We start from the raw sequence: 12,955 nt of genomic DNA, 5'->3' as shown, positions 1-12,955 counted from the left end.
CTCAGAATTGCTTCCCAGTCAGTAATTTTAATATGTCATTCTGAGAGCTTTGTTACAGACAGCACAAAAATCATTTTGTTCTTGTGGCATCAGTGGTTCTGAGAAGCAACAGCAGCACAGCCTGAGCACAGTTTTCACCATGCTCAGGACAGCAGCCCAGGCACCAAAGCTTGCCATGTGCACACTTGGATGACCAGACTTGCACCCTGCTCTGATTTTCAATTTCTCTCTGCAAGCATAAAGTCTTTGATTTTTTTAAAACAAAAATTTGCTTGCTGCAGTTGATTGGCTGCTTTTGAAGCTCACTAGGAAAGACAGAGGTCTTTAAAAAGAAAACAAGAAATCACTAAGATATGAGGAGTGGAATAACTGAGGAAGAGAAGGGCAGAACTAAAGTGAGTAAGTGTCGCAGGTTCAGTTTGTAACCCGGCAGAAACACCAATTTAGTGTAGTGGTTTGGTCCAAAATACTCATTACTGTTTATCTTCTGTGAGATAAGAATTAGGAGAAATGCAAAGCAGGCACCAAACTTGAAAGAATATAAAGAAGTTTATTAACAGACCTAAAAGAGGGGAAAAAAAATCATACCACACCTTCAGAACTCTCCTCCTCCCCCCACCTTCCTCCCTTCTCCCACTGACAATGTAAAGACAACCCTTAAGATGTTCAGTCTGTTTACCACTTCCATAATAACCTTGTTCAGTCCATTTAGAAAGAGAAGTCTCTTCTTGCTCATGCTATGAAAAACAGTATCACAATGAGACAGCCACCCACTTCCAAATAACCTTGTTCAGTCCATTTAGGAAGAGGAGTCTCTCTGCTCGCATGCGAGTCCCTTCCCCCGCCTTGCAGCTTTTCCCACAACTGCTTTCGAGGGTCCACTCTTGAAGGTTTTTGGGGTACAATTTTAAGGTTGAGCCGTTCAGAAACCAAAGTTCTCTTCACCCATCTCTGGGAGCATTTCATCTCTAAGAACAGAGGCCCTTCTCCTTTCCTGGGAGCAAAGGGTCTTCCTCATCTTCATCTTTAGGACTATCTCTGGGAGCATCTCTAGGAGCTGAGGTTTTCTCCTTTCCCATTTGGAGCAAAAGTCCTCATCGCTTCCATCTCTCCCTGTCCAAACTTCTCATGAAATTACAGCTGTGTCAGCATCTGCCTATCTCAGCGCAGGTGCTTTTGCTCACAAGCACGAGTTAAACACTCCACCCCCCATATCTTCATGAAATTACAATGGGATACTCTGATATATCATAGCTTCACAACAGAATTTCAGCTTTAAGCATCTCCTCTTTCTCTTCCCTCAGGTTTTCAGCTCTTCACAGCACTAAAAGGGTTAATCTCACCTCGGCCTTGCAGCTGGAATGGGGCTTATCGCAATGGAGAGGGGGGAGAGCCGAGCTGCTCCGGCTGCCCACAGCAAGGCGGGGGGGGGAAGTTCCGTGGGTAGAACAGGGCCCATCGGCTCCAGGATGGCCGTGGCCCGGCCTGGCCTGTCCTGAGCAGGGCCTGGGCCGGGCCCGCTGGCCCCCACATGGGGCCCGCAGCCACCTGTCCCAGCACCGGAAACAAGAGAGAGGTATGGGGGGTTTGTCTGTTTTTAAGTGTGGATCACAGAGGTGGTCACAATTTTAAGTGGCTCAAAGAATTGTCCATATTCAAACTGGCCAGCTGATAGGTTCTGTCAGGTCACAGAGGAAGCTGTAAGCACCCCTTTGCAAGGACATCCCTACCAGGACTATGCTTGCTAACCTATGACAGTAAGATTTGAGGGAAAAAACCACAATTCCTTGCCAGCTCCACCCTCTAAATGGTATTTACCACCAGGGAAATTTGGTCCACCCTGGACTGATTCTAGCATCAGGAAAATCCTTTGTAAATAGCTCTGAGCCTTGCAAAAGTTGCGGTTTTCTCTCCCAATAATTGACATTGTGGTGACAGGTTCCACCTGATACTCATGAGTCTCAGTCACTACATCTGCTAAGGGGAAGAAGGCAACTTTTTCCATTTGCTCAGAATGTCTTGTCTTGTCTGCAGTGGTGGTCCTGGGAGTGAAAAATTGCTACTAAGTTTGAACACTTCTTGGAAGGCATGGTGTCCTCTATACTGACAATTTGGAAATGAAACCTGAAATCTCTGCTTATTCAGAGTTTAAGAAGTGTAAATTAAGAGGAACCACTTTAAGAGTACCTGGGGATTGGTCTAAGTTGCATTATTGCCAGTGAATGAGGGTCTATTCCATACTGTTTACTAAATGAAGAGTAACCATGGCAACATTCAGTACATGCTCTGTAAGGATCTGCCAACGCAATTCTGAAATTAGCATTCAGAAGGCAACTGTTTAAAAGTAGCTTGAGAACAGAAAAATAATGTTTCAGACTACAGTCCTTATGAGAATACACTTCAGTATCTGCAGTGTGAAAATTATGCAAAATTTACCACTTCAGCTTATGCTGATCTCAGCAAGAGTATTTGTAGTATCATTTGTATAGATCTTACTTTGATAAGTGAAAGCATAATGGTATAAATACTAATATCCAGTGGTGATTCAGACCACATAACTATAATTCTGTGTTAAGTGTACCTAAAAATACAAATACTACTAGCTTTTTATGATCAACAATAGTGCAAAGATTGTTAAAATCTTTTTTTCCAAGTTTACTTGGGAAAAAAAGCAAAGAATGACAATTCTTAGACAAGATGAAGGTTCTGCTGTCTGCATATTAAGAAGAAATTTGTGTGGTGAATGGGAAATAAGGAAAGGAATATAAAAGGAAGTTCTAGATCTGAGTTAGTCCCCTGCTATCCCAGTTAAACTGTTAATAAACTTTGTCTAATTAATACTTTTAGTTGTTGCATGTTGTGATGTTCTTGCAGAAATCCTTTATACAGGAAGTTGTGGTCTGGCAGAATGAAGGTTGATTGAACTATAGCTTGCTTTTCATGTCTCTCCACAGGTCACTGCTTTCTGGAAGAAGCAGAGTCAACATAACTACACCTTTGTCATTGAGTCATGCCAGCTCTTGCAAGTAATGCTGAGCAAAAATAATTCTCTGGTTACTCTGCCTGTACTTTTATCAGTGGGTAACGTCACTGTTTTTGTTTAAGTCTGTCTCTTCTTTTGTGTGCATCTGTCACCTAGCCGGCAAGACATGTTTATATAAATAAGTTTCACAAATCACTTAGGAGATTTGTAGGAAAATGCAGAACTGCTTTTAACTAACTTCTGAAAGTTGGCTAGATTTTAAGCTGACTGTTCCCTCTCAACAGATGCTCACAACAGTGACGGCTCTTTATTGCTACAACACACCATCTTGGGATAACACATCAGCTAGTCTGGAAATTTGGAATATTTCATGTAGAGTTGATACTTCATGTAAGACAGTGCTGATGGCAGCTATATCTGCAAAGAGCACAGTATCATTCATGTCCCTTGCCAGCCTCCTAGGTAAATGTGGTACATTTAAGAAGGGTTAAGTTAGTCTTCAGAATGATGGATCTGTGGAAATAATGGGAATGCTGCTAGTGAAAAATCTGGCCTGATCCATGGCTGCTCAGACAATCTGTCCATATTTCTCCCAGGGCACCTGTCCTTCATTTCACCCTCAGCAGGCTGCCTTTTGTGTTTGGGTTTGTCCAGGAGCAACTTGTTCATCCATGCAGGTCTCCCAATACTTTTGTCCAATTTCCTTTTTGTTGGGAATTGCTCCTGAGTTGGAGGACCTTGACCCTTGAAGATTAACCAGCTTTCTTGGTTCTTCCCACCAGGATTCTATTCCCTAGTACTCCACCATGCAGATTCCTGAAGCGGCCAAAGTCTGCTCTCCTGGAGTCCAGGGTAGTGAGCTTCTTGTGTGTCCTTCTCACTCAAACTCCACCTTTTCATGGTCACTACTGCCCAGGCTGTGCTTGAGCTTCACATTCCCCACCAGTCCGTTCTTGTCAGCGAGAACAAGGTCCAGCATAGCACCTCTCTCATTGGTTCCTCTATCATTTGGAGAAGGAAATTATCTCAGGAACCTCCTGGATTCCCTGTGCCCGGCTTTGTTGTTCCTCCAACCAATACTGGGGTGGTCGGAGTCCCCCATAGAGACAGGGGCTTTTGAATGCCCTGATGTGTTTGAAGCATCAATGGAAACCCCAAGATTTTATCACTTCGCAAAGTGAGAAAACACATCCTATTCCAGCAATAATTCAGGAGTGTGTTAGCCATCAAAACTAATTTTAAAGTAACACATTCAGATAGCTTCAATTCAGAGTTTATACCAAAACTGAATAAACAGCTATCTGTATTGCTACTGTTTGTTTTCGATAATTTGAAACTGGGAAAGACAATCCAGAAGATTTGTTAAAAGTATTAGCATTAAAAAGGGTAAAGAGGATAATCTGGATGATTACTGGGTAGCATCCATGTAGGCAAAAAAATTACAATTGATATGTAAGCTCTTAAAGGGAATCAGTAGAACTAATGTTGGCCAATAGCATTATAGGAGAAACAAGTCTGGCTACAATTTTACTAACACACTAACCAAAAAGTATAGTGTTTACATAAAAATACTGTAATATGTAATATTTAGATTTCTTGAAAATTTTCCGACTTACAGCTGCATGACACTTTTTATATGTCATGCTAATTGCATCAATATGACCTGCTAGTAGAGAATTAGTAGAGTATTGAGTAACTGGCAGCCAAAAACTGAACAGTAAACGGAGGATCCTAACTGAGTGGGTATATTCATATTGCAGTTATTTTAGGAATTATTTTTTGCTATGTGTTATCTAATGCTTGTTTTAAATTACATCAACATTGTACAAAATTACTAATGATGCTCACAGATGACCCAAAAGATTGGAGATTTAAAAAACAGCACAGTCATTGATACAGACCAGATGGCTTTAATAAGTTGGGGGCAAACAGACAAGTGTTTTGTGGATAACTAGTAAAGTGAAACATTTGTGAACAAAGAAAGCAGCATGTCCTTTTTACTCTTATGTTTATGACCTTTTCATTTAGTCTTCCCGTCAAATTCTAAATCCTCAGAACAAAGAAGACACCCAAATATGGAGCCATTGAAGGCCAGTTGAGCAAGGTGTTCTCAAAGTAAAATTCTCTAGTGAACAGCCTTTTGTTTTAGGTGAGTCTAAGCCTCTAATTTGTTGTCCTGGGTTTCATTGTATATATTGGCTCTGATCATCTCTAAAGTGTTCTGTTATGTTACATGCTTACACGATTTTATTTTGGCACCTCAGAACAATGCTGAAACATCTCCATGCTATAAATTGACCCTACTTTTGAAATTTGAGACAGTATTTTTAAATACGTCTTATACCTTAGATTCATCACTACCTCTGTTACCCTTTCTTTGCCTAGCATAACCATTTCACATGTATTGGTACAGCTGTAACAAAAATGGGAGTAAAACTACGTCTGCAGACAATTCCCTTAGTCTAGTCATCAGTCATGTTAAGGCAAAGCTAGTGCTGGCATTGCCTTTCTCATCTTCAGAAGTTTGTGTTCTGCTGGACATAAGAACTGAAAATGCTGATTTTCTTTCTTTTCTTTTCTGTTAATGAGTTACTGTTTGGGGATTTGGAGGAGGAATGAAGAGATGCAGAGAGATTTGTGAAGGTATGGATGAACTCTTAAATATGGTGCTTTGGTCAAAATACCTTGTGTAATTCTTGGCTATACTAAAAGAAATCTCTAGGGATTGCGTAGTTATATGTTTTGCACTGAAACTTTTTTTTTAATTTGCTTTTTGCAGTTTAGGATTCAAGAATACTTAGCAGAAAGGAGAGGTTGAGAGAAAAGCCAAAAAAGTTATTGATTCATGTGGCATGATAGAAGGAAGTTTACCCTCTTTGTTTTATCAAACAAAACCATGTATTGACTGGAGTCCAAAAGTATCTGCAGTGAAATAGGAACTTGATACCTGGCTTCTCCATCTAGTTGACATAAAAGGGTCTGGTTGCTGAATTTTGGAAGCTGAACAAAATCAGACTAGAACTGAGTGGTACAATTTTCCCTAAATACAGATCAGTTAATGATTGAAACAGTTTAAAGTTAATTATAATGGGCTTTCCATCTCTAGTTTTAACCTCAAGAGATGTCTGTCTTAAAATATGTATTGTAGCTCAACTCAGCAGTAGTTCAGGACAGCACAGAGACTTCTGTGACAAAATAGATCAGCCCAGTGGATGCTCAAAGTGGATGTTCTAGCCTTACCTTTGTAGGGAGCAAAATTGTTTTGGTTCTTCCTTCAGCTCATCTATGTGTTTACTTCATGATCCATTTTTTTGCCTGTGGAGGCTACCATTTGTACTGGAACTTCAGGGCAGCTGCAGCTGTTTAAGAAAGGACATAATCACTTGTAAATGGTGTAGTGTGGCAAGGGATCCAGACTGCAGAAGAATCTGTTCTAAAGATGTCTATGGAAGAGAGCCAGCCACACATGCAATTTTAGCACTCCTTTGTTCTGTTTATTCCAGTTTCTCAGCAATAGTCTTCTTCATTAATTAATTTTATCTGGTGATTCTGCATCACTGTATGTCTGTGGTCATATACAGAAGGTGGAATACCATTCTGGATTAACAGTTTAAGCTCATGTATTAAGTCTTGTATGCCTGTATGATTTTAAATGCAACCAGAGTATGTGCATATTGATAGCTGTTTCTCTTTAGCTTGTCCAAAACTTCTAACTTGTGTTTTGTCCTTTTTTTTTGTAAAGTGGTATTTAGTCCTTTGAATAAAAGGTGCAGGAGTAATTAGCAACATTACCTTATCATCATTTACAGCAAATCAGTTCCCTCTTTCTGCACAGAAAACTAAAATTGTATCCTTTGTTGGCTGAAGACCTCCTTTCTGCAAGCAATAAAAGATGCAAATATCCCTTACAGTGGCTACTTCAGCTTTCTTGCAGCTTGGGGCAAAACCACATTGGCAGAAGGACAATGTCTTGTCTCTGATTTCTATGAAGCTTCTCTGAACTTGACCTGAATATGAACTTATACAAAAGGGACCTCTGTGCAGTGACAAGAACTTGAAAACAGGGTATAATTACATAAGAAATTTGAAATAAGTTGAGGAGCATGTTTAAATGAGATCAACATTGCAAATAGTTCCCTAACAAGAATTGAATATCTGTATCTCTGTTGTCACTCATTTTTCTTTATGACTGATCATTTGTATTTTTGTGTTAAATTTTCAACCAGGCTGAAACCATATACCTGATAACAATCCCTGTCAACAGACTTTTGGTACAAAGTTGGCCCTGGTATCTTATACAAATCTCCTGACTTCTTTAACTACTTTGATACTGGTAAGAAATGTATGTGTTTAAAACAATTATTTTTAAAATTTACAAAAAGGCATCACAAAGGATGTTTTCTTGTCCTGTATGGAAGAAGCTAATAAATTGCATGATCTCAAGAAGTGAAGAGAAGGAAGAACCACAGTAGTGTCACTGGTAACACTGTCACATAGGTAACACTAGTCACCTCATTGCAGCATTGACTAGGCGGGAGCTAGGCTCATTGCTGCCATTGGTATCAGCACCTCCAGAGCTTAGCCTCTCTTCAGATGTAGCCAGTTTCTCACTAAGCTCCTAAACGTTATTTTACTTCTGAATAGATCTTTTTTCACTTTTAGCAGTAGTTTTTTCTAATCAGATTGCCTTGCATGTCCTTGTTGTTTCACTGGTTGACACTCATTGAAGGGTACCTGTGATGTCTAACTCCTTCCTAATCATCTTCACATCAGTGTAGCTGTTTGACTGTACTTAAACTACTCTGGGAATCCACAGTAAGGGTTGTGGTTTAACCCCAGCCAACAAACAAGCCCCAGGCAGCTGCTCTCTCACTGCCCCACCAGCAGGATCAGGGAGAGAATCAGAAAGACAAAAGAGAGAACTCATGGACTGAGATACACACAGTTTAATAGGGAAAGCAAAAGCTGTGCACACAAGCAAAGCAAAGGAAGGAATGGATTCACTGCTTCCCATGGGCAGGCAGGTGTTCAGCCATCTCCAGGAGAGTAGGACCTTGTCACACACACAGCAGTGACTTGGGAAGACAAATGCCATCACTCCACATGTCCCCCATTCTTCCTTCTTCCCCCCACTTTATACACTGAGCATGATGTCACGTGGTCTGGAATATCCCTTCGGACAGTTGGGGTCACCTGTCCTGGCTGTGTCTCCTCCCAACCTCCCAGGCACTCCCATCTCCCTTGCCAGCATGGCAGTATGAGGAGCAGAAAAGGCCTTGACTCTGTGTAAGCTCTGCTCAGCAGTAACAAAAACATCTCTGTATTATGAACTCTGTGTTCAGCACAATTCCAAAACATAGCCCCATACCAGCCACTGCGAGGAAAATTAACTCTACCCCAGACAAAACCAGCAAATAAGCAAATCATCAGACTGTTAAATATTCCTTGTGTCTTATGTCTGAAACTCTGGGATGGGTGGTCCTATGTTTCCATGCCTTGGGAACTCCATTTCTGTATTGAAATGCTTTTAAGATTGAGATGCTTCTAAAAATTACCTTTAACTTTGAATCTCTGTGTGTCTCCTTCCTGGAAAAAACTCTTCCAGGCAACTCTCACTGACACAAGAGGTTCCAAAGTACAACTGTTAGGAGACAATAGCTTAGTATCACACAGCTCCAGGCTGATTTTTGCCTTCTCCTACTAGAGTCTTGCATCTCAGATGCTATTCTTTGTGTTGAAACAAGGCCACAAGGAGAAACCTCGCAAGGCAGCACAGCATTTGCTGGTCTATTCACAACTGCACTTGATTGTCATATCCTCCTTTCTTATGGGTATCAGAAGAAAAAACATTTTATCTGTGGTTTTGGGGAAAGGAGGCAAAGCCTTCTCCATCCTCCGTTCCCCAGTTTCACTTTCTGTGTTTAGACTGAAAGAGGTTTCTCTTCTGAAAGAGCCCAAGTCTCTTGACTTGAGATAAGATTTTCCTGGGATGCACACCAGACTTACATCAAAATGCTGTGATAACACTTGTTTGTAGCAAAAGTCTAACTGCTCTTCCAGGCTGAAAGTATTCCTGGCTGAGGTACTCTTGAAATCTGTTTCTACTCCATAGATATAATCTTGTTCCTGCTACAAAATGGTGAGTCTAATCTGCACTTTAGATTACAGTTAAATCATATCCACAAGTTGTCAGGCATTCCCCAGACTATCACACCTTTCTTTTAACGTATGGACTGACTGACACAATCGGATCAAATGTTTTTCCAGGCTTTTTGCTATAACAACTAGGCAGCATTTCTCATTTAATATTCCTGTAGTGAGTCTGTATCTCCAATGATAATTTAGATTCTCATCTGATGTAAATTATCATAGTTCCAGTAGACTTCAATGGATTTGATGATTGATGCCATCTGAGGTTCTGCATCTGAAAACTCTGTAACAAAAAGCAGCTGCTACTTTTAACTAGTTTGAAAAATGGTAAATAACTGTCTAAATCTAGCTATCTTTATACATGTTACTCAACTGCCAGCACACCACTACATACTGGAGATTTAAAGCCCTTTGTCTTGCATCTGAGTAAGTGGGATTATGTCCATTATTTTGTCAAAAATGAAAGTTGAACAGAGACTGCCATAGTCTTTGACAGCAGCTTTTTTAGAAAGACCCAAAAGCCTACACCCTGTCAGCAAAGCATGTGAGTTTGGCTCTGCTAGAAGCTATACATACCTTTATACTGACCATGAACATTCCATATATTACATATGCAAATTTTAGACAGCTGAGTTTTTCACTTTAATGTGTTTTAGTTTTGGTTTGTGTTCATCTTCAAGCCATATGAACATTACTCATTAGTATCAATTTGAACTTGTAAAGAATACGAGATCACATGGATATAAACTATTTCCATCAAGACTATGATAAGAGTTTGTAGTGTTTCATAGAAAACATGGTCTGGGACCTACTCAGAGGAATATAGATCTCTGATTTATTCAACTGAAGGAAGGGATGCCATCCAGAGGGTCCTGGACAAGCTTGGAGAGTGAGCCCATGTGAGCATCATGAGGTCCAACAAGGCTGAGTGCAAGGTGCTGCACCTGGGTTGGGCCAATCCCCAATATCAGCACAGGCTGGAGGCTAATGGGATTGAGAGGAGACCTGCTGGCAAGACCTCATGGATGAGAGGCTGGACATGACCCAGCCATGGGCACTCACAGCCCAGAAAGCCAAATGTGTCCTGGGCTGCATCCAGAGCAGTGTGGGCAGCAGGGGAGGGAGGGGATTCTGCCCCTCTGCTCTGCTCTGCTCTGCTCTGCTCTGCTCTGCTCTGGTGAGATCCCAGGTAGAGTGCTGCATCCAGTTCTGGAGTCCCTAGCACCAAATTCTTCTGGACAAAATATCCAGCCCACAGCTGGACAAACACATCATGCGACAGGTTGAACAGCTGGCTCAGGGGTTGGGCACAAGGGGTTACAGTGACTGGGGTGACATCGGACTGGGGACCTGTCACTGGAAGGGTTCCCCAGGGCTCCATCCTCAGAGCTGAGCTCTTCAACATCTTCATAGTGACGTGGATGCAGGACCATAAGGGATGCTAAGCAAGTCTGCAGATGATACAAAACTGGGAGGAGCTGTTGACTCCCTCAAGAACAGGGTGGATCTGCAGAGAGACCTTGACAAATTAGAGGGCTGGGCCCCCCTGGTGGGGGAGGGGTGGTTGTGCCTTCTCTCAGAGGGTATGTTTCTAAATTTGGCCAAACCAGAACAGCAATCACCCAGTGAAGTTCAACAAGGGAAAGTGCTGGGTTCTGCACCTGGGATGGGACAACCCTGGATGTACAGACAGACTGGGGAATGAGAGGCTGGAGAGCAGTGCCATGGAAAGGGAGCTGGGGGTCCTGGTGGATGGCAAGTTGAATGCAAGTCAGCTGTGCCCTGGCAGGCAGGAGGGCCAAGTGTGTCCTGGGGAGCATCAGGCACAGCATGGCCAGCCGGGCAAGGGAGGGGATTGTCCCCTCTGCTCTGCACTGGGGCAGCCTCACCTCGAGTGCTGGGGGCAGCTTTGGGTGCCACAGTATAAGAAAGATAGTAAGCTATTAGACTCCAAAGGAGAGCAACAAAGTTGGTGAAGGGCCTTGAGGGGAAGCCTTATGAGAAGCAGCTGAGGTCACTTGGTCTGTTCAGCCTGGAGGAGACTGAGGGGAGACCTCACTGCAGTTACAACTTCCTCATGAGGGGAAGAGGAGGGACAGGCACTGGTATCTGCTCAGTGGTTACCAGTGACAGGACCTGAGGGAATGGCCTGGAGTTGTGTCAGGGGAGGCTTAGGTTGGATATCAGGAAAAGTTTCTTCACCCAATGGTGGTTGGGCTCCCCAGGGAAGTGGTCACAGCACCAGGCCTGGCAGAGTTCAAGAAGTGTTTGGACAATGCTCTCGGGCATATGGTGTGACCCTTGCGGATGGTGCTGTGCAGGGCAGTTGAACTTGATGATCTTTGTGGGTCCCTTCCCACTCAGTTTATCCTGTCATTTTATGACCTGTTGGATTGGGTCCAGAGGAGGGCCACAAAGATGATCTGAAGGATGGAGCACCTCTCTTATGATGAAAGGCTGCGAAAGTTGGGGTTGTTCAGCATGGAGGAGAAAAGGCTCCAGAAAGACCTTACAGCACCTTTGAGTACCTAAAGGGGACTACAGGAGAGCCAGAGAGATTTTTACAAAGGTAGATAGTGATAGGGCACGGGGGAATGGGTTTAAGCTACAGCTAGAAAGGTTTTGTTGTGGTTTAACCCCAGCCACCAACCATGCTGCTCTCTCACTGCCCCACCAGTGAGATTGGGGAGAGAATCATGAGGGTAAAAGGTGGAAAACTTGTGGGTTGAGGTTCAGACCATTTAGCAGGGAAAGCAAAAGCCACACATGGAAGCAAAGCAAAACAAATTAAGAGGGATGAATTCACTGCTTCCCATGGGCAGGCAGATGTTCAGCCATCTCCCGGAGAGTAGGACTTTGTCACACACAACAGCGACTTGGGAACACAAATGCTGTCACTCCAAATGTCCCCCATTCTTCCTTCTTCCCTCCAGTTTATACACTGAGCATGATGTCACATGGTCTGGAATATCCCTTCGGTCAGTTGGGATCACCTGTCCTGGCTGTGTCTCCTCCCAACCTCCCAAGCACTCCCAGTCCCCTCACCAGCGTGGCAGTACGAGAAGCAGAAAAGGCCTTGGCTCTGTGTAAGCTCTGCTCAGCAATAACAAAAACATCTCTGTATTACGAACTCTGTGTTCAGCACAATTCCAAAACACAGCCCCATACCAGCAACTGCAAGGAAAATTAACTCTACCCCAGACAAAACTGCATGGGTTTGTATTAAATGTTACGAAAAAATTCTTTGCAGTGAGGGTGGTGAGGCACTGAAACAAGTTGCCTCACCATGTGTTGTGAATGCCTCATTCCTGGAAGTGTTCAGGTCTGGGTTGGATGGGACTTTGAGCAACCTGATCTAGTGGGCCGCATCCCTGCCGATCGCAGGGGGGTTGGAACTAGATGATCTTTACTGTCCCTTCCAACCCAATTCACTCTATCATTCTGTGATTCTATTCCATAACAAGACACTGTAAATAAAGTTTGAAGAAAATGTGTCCTTTTATTTACCATTCCTGATTTAACTGTCCACACAGAACAAATCATCCATTTTTGTATGCCTAGAGTACGTTATGCTGTGTTGCCTATAAAGAACTCTTTGTGCCATAAAGAATCAAATTTCCCCTCTTACTTTAAACTACTTAGTTAGTTTTTTCTTTTAGTAGCAATAAACACCATCTTTACTGTAAATCACATTTGGTCCTGGCTCAAGCATACTCCATGACTGATGACCAATGGAGTACTTCTACTGCACAACAGAAGTTTCTGTCCCTGCTCAAAACCCATCCTTAATAGGTCAGCAAGAAAACAAAAAACTTTATTCCA

At 42.6% G+C, this 12,955-nt stretch overlaps 1 long non-coding RNA gene across 3 annotated transcripts; it reads left to right on the top strand.

The window, feature by feature from the left end:
• The first annotated feature begins 2,948 nt into the window (after positions 1-2,948).
• LOC138103247 (uncharacterized) lies at positions 2,949-7,093 on the top strand. Of its 3 annotated transcripts, XR_011147681.1 has the most exons (4): positions 2,949-3,026; positions 3,766-5,132; positions 5,573-5,626; positions 5,763-7,093. It is a non-coding gene; the product is annotated as an uncharacterized lncRNA (long non-coding RNA). The 3 variants fall into 3 exon arrangements; XR_011147680.1 differs by having other exon boundaries at positions 5,573-7,093; XR_011147679.1 differs by having other exon boundaries at positions 3,766-5,626.
• The last annotated feature ends 5,862 nt before the right edge of the window (positions 7,094-12,955 follow it).

This window comes from Aphelocoma coerulescens (assembly GCF_041296385.1).
Source record: "Aphelocoma coerulescens isolate FSJ_1873_10779 chromosome Z unlocalized genomic scaffold, UR_Acoe_1.0 ChrZ, whole genome shotgun sequence".
NCBI lineage: Eukaryota > Metazoa > Chordata > Aves > Passeriformes > Corvidae > Aphelocoma > Aphelocoma coerulescens.
The sequence above is the reverse complement of the archived record's forward strand: the minus strand, read 5'-3'. Positions and strand labels throughout refer to the sequence as shown.